At 36.3% G+C, this 7,287-nt stretch overlaps 1 pseudogene; it reads left to right on the forward strand.

Moving 5' to 3' along the window:
• The first annotated feature begins 4,201 nt into the window (after positions 1-4,201).
• Positions 4,202-6,581, forward strand: LOC131073185 (photosystem II D2 protein-like; annotated as a pseudogene).
• Positions 6,582-7,287: the final 706 nt, after the last annotated feature.

A 7,287-nucleotide genomic window follows, 5' to 3' on the forward strand; every position in this document is an offset into this window, starting at 1 on the left:
ATCATCTATACCAAAAGAAACTATCTACATCATGACATAAATCACAAGTATATCTGGATCACCCCATTGCTAGTCGAGGTCTCACTGAGGCACCTTGCTAAAAGATTCCTTTGGGGTCTCTATTGTCGTTGATCTTCTCCTTAGAGCTATAATAGTTGGTGGTCCTAATTGTGGAGAAGGAACCTATAGACCTGTAGGTGCTCAGGTTGGACTCGGGCTCACTACACACTTCCTCTAGCTCGAGCTCTCACAATTCCCCCTCTAATGACTCATCTTGCTCCTCATCTCCTTGGATGGCTCCAACATCCCCCTCTGGTGCATTGATAGGGAAGATAGGAATAGGACCCACTACGCTCCACCAATCTGTGAAGCCCTCGGTAACATTGAAATCATTGATGCCAAGTTGCGAAGGGATGTTGTCGTTGGTGCCCCCCTCTGGGTTGCCTCATACATCCCCTATAGTCAGTCAAGACAGTTCCTATGGACATATGGCACTCGTCATTGATCTAATGTATGTGCGAACATTTTGGAGCATGATTTTTACATACGTGAACTAACACAAGCACTAGGCCAATAATATCACATAACTATATGATCTTATTGGCCAAGTAGGAACCGATCATGTTGAATATATGAGAGTTGAGTGTGATATATAACCCACACTTTCATCTCCTTATAGGGTTGCTATATGACATCTTTGATTTTTAGGCGATCAATGGTCACCCTCCAATACATTAGGTCACCTATCCTCCACTTGCCTCATCAAAATGGGTATGTGCACACCTGAGGCATGTCTAAGGGTATCAAACAATGATATATGACAAGCCTCATGTAGGTGATATGCTTGAACATCTAGACTTGTAGCAATGTGAATGTCGTGAGACTATGGTACTCATGGTGCACGTATAGGTTGAGTTCATGGTATAAATGCACGAGCATGTTCTACCCCAATGCATACACTATGTTGTGCTCCATCTCTCTGATCAATGAAACAAAAGCCTATTGCAATCTTTGAGCATCGCTTGTTGGTGCTGACTCTCAGTACCACAATTGTAATCATGATGTGGTGCACAAGAGGAACTGGTCTCTTCCCCTTCCTGAGCGTATGAAGGTAGATATGGTCGGTCACATTTATCTCTTGACCGAGCCCCCACTCCTATGCCTCATGCAGCTCATGAGTTAATGATGTTGTGGGTGATACTCACCTCCCCCGGATAGGTAGATGCATGATTTGATAGATATTGGCCAATGGCATGGTCATCTCTCCTATAGGTAGGTAGAAGGACATTGTGTCTGCATCCCACCTCTCCATTAATGCTCATAACATTGAGGCATGGAATCAAAACTTTGGCATCAAATAGGTCCACCAGAGTCCCACCCTACATAGTTGAGCCTGGTCCACTGCGGATAGCTCATCTGCATGATCATGCAATAAGCTCAATAGACATCAAATGTATGCTCCTAAACCTCAGTCAACACTTGCAGCAACAATAAATTTGCATTAGACGACCATCTCCATCAAATCCAAACAAAATTCTCTATCTTAACTCTCTTAGACATCTGCAAATCAGAAGGATGCTAGCAAGTTGTTGGCATCCCTGGATACCAACATGTCCCCAGGATGTTGGTATGATTTTCGCATCCAAGATGAACATGGGGATTCCGGATGCACGCGCAATGTCCAGACACTTGCACTGCTCAAAAAATAAAAATTGCTCTAAAATAATAAAAAATCACTAAAAAGAGGCAATTCAAGGCTTACCTCATCTAGTTGGTTGCCCTAAGCTCTTGTTTGTGATAAATTCTCACTAAGGCTCTATAGAAATCTCAGTGAAAATGCTCACAGTGAATAGTGAAAATGACCCTTCTTAGGGCTCACTTTTTGAGTATATGGTCAAAATTTCACCCGCAATTTTCAAAAAAAATTGTGGTGTTCTGGATTATCTCCCTTCCTATATTTCCCCATCTTATTGGGGGCAAAACACAAGGGGGCATATACTTGTCCTTTATTTGAATTTTCATTTGAGATTGGTGCTAACATCTCTTAAGCATTCCTCTCACCAATGTAGATTCTTCCATTTTTTGTCCTAACAAGTTTATATCTTTGTAGTATTTTGATCTTCACAATGAATGATGTAATTTTTGTTACTCATTGGAAGCATCATCCATGTTCACCTGGCTGATTTTTCGTCCTCTACAATTTCTTTTTTCTTAAGGTAATTACTGCATTTAATGTATGGCATGATTTTAATGATTTTATCTTTCTAAACTACTTTAGTGCATCTTTCTACCACAAATTACACCCAGTGCATTTATTACATTTTTTCATTGCGCTTGGCGCATTTATGACGATGATCTATGATAAGGATTGAACCATTCTAACATCATGGATCCTAAAGACCCCAAGCTTAATTTAGGATTATTCTGCTTGGACAACAGTGTGACACGTAGATGACTACATGATGTGCTAAAATCTCAAGCATATCTCGGATTTGAATTATCATATATTGCATCAGAATTTTGCCAATGCATGTCCCTTGGCTTGTGAACATCCAAAATAGTTGTTCCCACCTATCCGAACAACAAAACTCATCCTCCTCCCTCATTTGGCAAGATCAATCACTCTCATATCTCATGGATCTCACACGCTAAGTGAAACTCTATCAAAATACACATTCACTATTGCAACAACTTGATCTTCTCTCATTTCATGCTTATGTTATCATCTCAAGAAAGGGGTCTTGGCTACGTAATACTTCTTTCTCTTTCTTATCTATCGTATCTATACATTATCTTGTTATCTTACTTTAAAATACATTTTGTCATCTAAATGCATTCGAACTGTTTTATCTATTATCTTCATGATTGGGGTTTTCCTCCATTAGTGAGGTTTGTTTCTATCATGTTATCTATTGTCTTTAAAGATAGGGGTTTTCCTCCCTTAGCGGGGTTTGATTCTATCATATCATTTATCTCTCATAATAGGGGTTTTCCTCCATTAGCAGGGTTTGTTTCTATTACATTATTGTTAATCTTTTATCTAAATCTATCTATCTAGTTGTTTGTGGAGGTGGAAACACCAAAACAAGGGTTTGATTGAGGAAAACCCCTATTTAGCCCCAACATTTTTACCCTATCAGAATGTGTGTATGTAATATAACATATTTGAAAAGTGTAGATTAGGTTCAAGACATCTTTTGGTAGTTTTCTAGTTCTCTATTTGTACAGACAACAATGCAATGCACAGACTTCCCCGCGACACATTGATATCCTAAGTCTGAGACCCGCGTAGACTATTGGTAAAATGTACATGTCATTTTCAGTGTTTATTTTTGGATAATTAGATTAATTTCCAGTATTCCATGTACTTTTATTATTTTCGCATTAGTGTAGTATTATTTTATTATTGTTGTATCTTTCTGGCTCACCGGAGCGCCAATTTAGTGAGGTAGCGAAGGTTAGTTTGCTTTTTGAGGTATATTACTTCAATGGTAGCAAATCCCCTCCTCTACAGGTACCCAAATGGATGTCATATTGATGAAATTTTGATATTCTTTGTGGAGTTATTTCTACAAAAATTTATAAACAAAACTTTCCCTTGGAATACCAACCCTTTCTATGTTATGAAGGTACTAATCAAATAGTTGATCTAGATTATAACTCATTTGCTTTGGGTGTGGAGGACCATCTTCTAGATATTTTTGGTGGTCATGATACTAAATAAATAATATCCAGATTATTGTCTATGAATATAAGCCTAATTTGGAATCCTAAAAGTTGACAAGAATTAAGTAAAAATTCTTTGTTTTGCCAGAGAAAAGGTAGAAAGAAATATTGATATATTGGCACAACAAAAGGGGACTGAAATGATTACTATCAAAGTAATGTGTGTGGCAAAAAAAGTGTTGAATGCCTAGCTAATTAGAGAAATTAATATATATTATTCAAAATGTATTATATAAATTGAGTTAATGACTATTCATAATTACATATCCATTTTGTATCATGCATTTACTTATATTGTATTATTTTCTATTTAACTAAATAAAACCTATGCCAATAAGGAATCTTTGAAACCCAATTTATTGAAAGGGATGATGGTTGAAAATTTGTTCATAAATATACAAAATAATGTATACCCTTTGATTCTACCAAATACGGTGCTTGAAAAAGGTTGGAATAGTTAAAGAGGAGGATTGCTATGACTATAGCCCTTGGGAAGTCTTCTAAAGCGGAACAAACTTTATTTGATATTATGGATGACTAGCTATGCAAAGATCATTTTGTGTTTGTGGGTTGTTCTAATCTATTGTTTTTTCCTTGTGCTTATTTGTGCTAGGTGGATGTTCACAGGTACAACTTTTGTGAATTTGTGGTATACTCATGGATTGGCCAGTTCCTATTTGGAAGGTTCTAATTTTTTAATTGTTGCAGTTTCTACACCTACTAATAGTTTAGTACATTCTTTGTAAGTATTATGGGGTCCTAAAGCACAAGGGGATTTTACTCGTTGGCGTCAATTAGGTGGTCTGTAGACTTTCATTTCTCTTCATGGTGCTTTTGGTTTAATAGGCTTCATGTTATGCCAGTTTGGACTTGCTGATCTGTACAATTATGACCTTATAATGAAATTAAGTTCTCTACTTCGATTGCTATTTTTGTTTTTGTATTCGTTATCCATCCGTTAGGCCAATTTGATTGGTTTCTTGTGCCTAGTTTTGGCATAGCAGCTATTTTCTTATTTATCCTCGTTTTTCAAGAGTTTCATGATTAGACATTGAATCCATTTCATATGATGAGAGTTGCCAAAGTATTGGGTGTTTCTCTTCTATCTCTGTTATTTGTAGTGTTGTAGACACTTAAAAATAATTACTTTTAATTATTTTTAATTCCTCACATAATTAATTAATTAATTAATTATGTTATTTTAAATTCTCCTCAATATTAATTAAATATAATTAATATTGTCACTATAGTATGTGACTGATTTATTTAATAAATCAATCCCTTTCTTTATTCTTCTAAAAAATTAAATCCTCACAAATCTTCCTCTTGGCTAATTAATTTCAATTAATTAGTTAACCTACATGATTCCTACAAATCATCTTCTTAATTCATCATTAACCTAATAAATTCTTCTAGAAACTCCCTAAACTCACTTAACCTTATTCTTCTAATTTTTAATTCCCTCCACTCCTTCTCTCTCCTAATCAAATCCTCTTACAACTCCTAATCCCACCTAACATTTCCTCTAATCCCCTCCTAATGAGTTGCTAGTGGCTAATCATCATGATTAGCCACAAAGTCAACCCCTTGTCCCTTCCATCCAACCACCAGCTTTTAATGCTCTTTTCCTAGGTGAATGTGAGATTTTCAAAATCTCACAATCCTCTAGGCATCTCCTCTCCCAAGGAATTTTTAATTTCTTCTTATTCCTCTAATCCCCATGATCACCCCTTTTTGGAGAATTTTTAATTCCTCCTCTCCATTCTTCAAGGAATACCACATCCCTTGCTCCTCTCAAGGCACATTGGGATGTCTTCCCAATGCACCTTGCTCTTCTCAAGGTACCTTGGGAAGTGTTCCCAATGCACCTTGAGGAGTGTGGAGACAAGAAATGCCTTTAAGACATATCTCTTGGTCTCCACACCCTCTCTTGGACCTTGTGTGGGCTCACAAGCAATCCTAGCTCTCCATCTTGGATCCATCCCAACCATCCATTCTTCCTCTCCTCTTCCTATAAATTGAGGACTCCATCCCTTCATTGATCATCTCCAAGTTCAGTAATCTTATGCTGCCCTTTTGAGCCTAGGAAATCATCTTAGCAAGCAAGAGGAGAGCCATTTTGTCCAAATCATATTTCATCCACACTTAACCATTTTGTCCATATCATCCTCCTAGAATCCATTTCATATTATGCACAACATTGGAGAGCCATCCACATCAAGCAAGCAAGAGGAGCACATCAAGTGGAGCATCATCCAAGAGCGCCTTCACTTCATCAAGCTCCATCCAAAGGAGAAGGTATTGGTTTGTGAGGTATATGCATTTCATTCTTGTTTTGAGCATTACAAATTATGTCTTTGGATTTCATGTGATTATATGTTTGATCTGCATATTTGTTATCTAATCCACCTCACTAGTCTTTTATCCTCTTCAAGTGCTATCGTGGAAAATAATTTATTTGAAGACAATTATGGTGCAAATACATTATTTGGTTTTAACTCAATTCAAGCAGAAGAGGCTTATTGTATGGCCCCTACAAATGTTTCTGGTTCCAAATTTTTTGGGTTGCCTTTTTCAATAAATGTTGGTTACATTTCTTCATGTTATTTATGTCGGTGACCAATTTATGGATGTGTATCGTTGGAGTAGTTGACCTAGCTCTAAACTTGCATGCTTATGATTTTGTTTCCCAGAAGATTCATGCTATAGAAGATTATAAATATTCTTTTGGACTTTGTATACAAGAAATATTCTTTTGGATGAAGGTATTCATGCTTGGATGGTAGTTCAGGATCAGCCTCATGAAAACCTTATATTCCTTGAGGAAGATTCTACCTCATGGAAACACTCTTTAATGGAACTCTAACTTTAGCTAGTCATGACCAAGAAACCATTGGTTTCACTTGATGGGCATTGTGACAAAGAAACAAAAACAAACTAATAAAACAAACAAAGAAAAAGGACAAGGAAAACAAAAGATATAAAAGAAAAGAAGGGGACCCCATTTATGTTAGTACAACATGGGCGTGTGTATGCAAGGTATAACAATTATTTTTTTATGTAATCAATTTGGTCATAAGGCAACATTTTATAAAGTGAAAGAAATAATTATATGATAAACAAAAATAGAAATTTTGTAGGGTTCTCAACTAGAAACTATAATTTATTTTCTCATTTGTTGGATTATAATATCATATGATATAAGTACAACAATTTTGGTTATATAGCACAACTTTGTAGAAGTGGTTTTGTAGAATCTCCTAGTAGGATAGCAGAGTGGATATCGCTACTAAACAAAATAAAAAACCTACAAAAGTCTAGAAAAGGAAGCAAGGGCAAGAAAATAATAAGGTAGAGAAGTCTATGCTTGTGCAAACTATGTTTCATGCACCAGATGAAGGAAATCAATGGTACATTGATAGTAGATGCTCAAACCACATTACAGGAAACAAGAGCAGGTTTATCACTTTGAAGGAAGTAAATGGAAGCAATGTGAAATTTGGTGATCATGCTATAGTAAGGATAACTGGTAAAGGTACTCTCGACCATGATAATTGAAAG

The sequence above is a fragment of the Cryptomeria japonica genome, chromosome 2 (genome assembly GCF_030272615.1).
Source record: "Cryptomeria japonica chromosome 2, Sugi_1.0, whole genome shotgun sequence".
Taxonomy (NCBI): domain Eukaryota; kingdom Viridiplantae; phylum Streptophyta; class Pinopsida; order Cupressales; family Cupressaceae; genus Cryptomeria; species Cryptomeria japonica.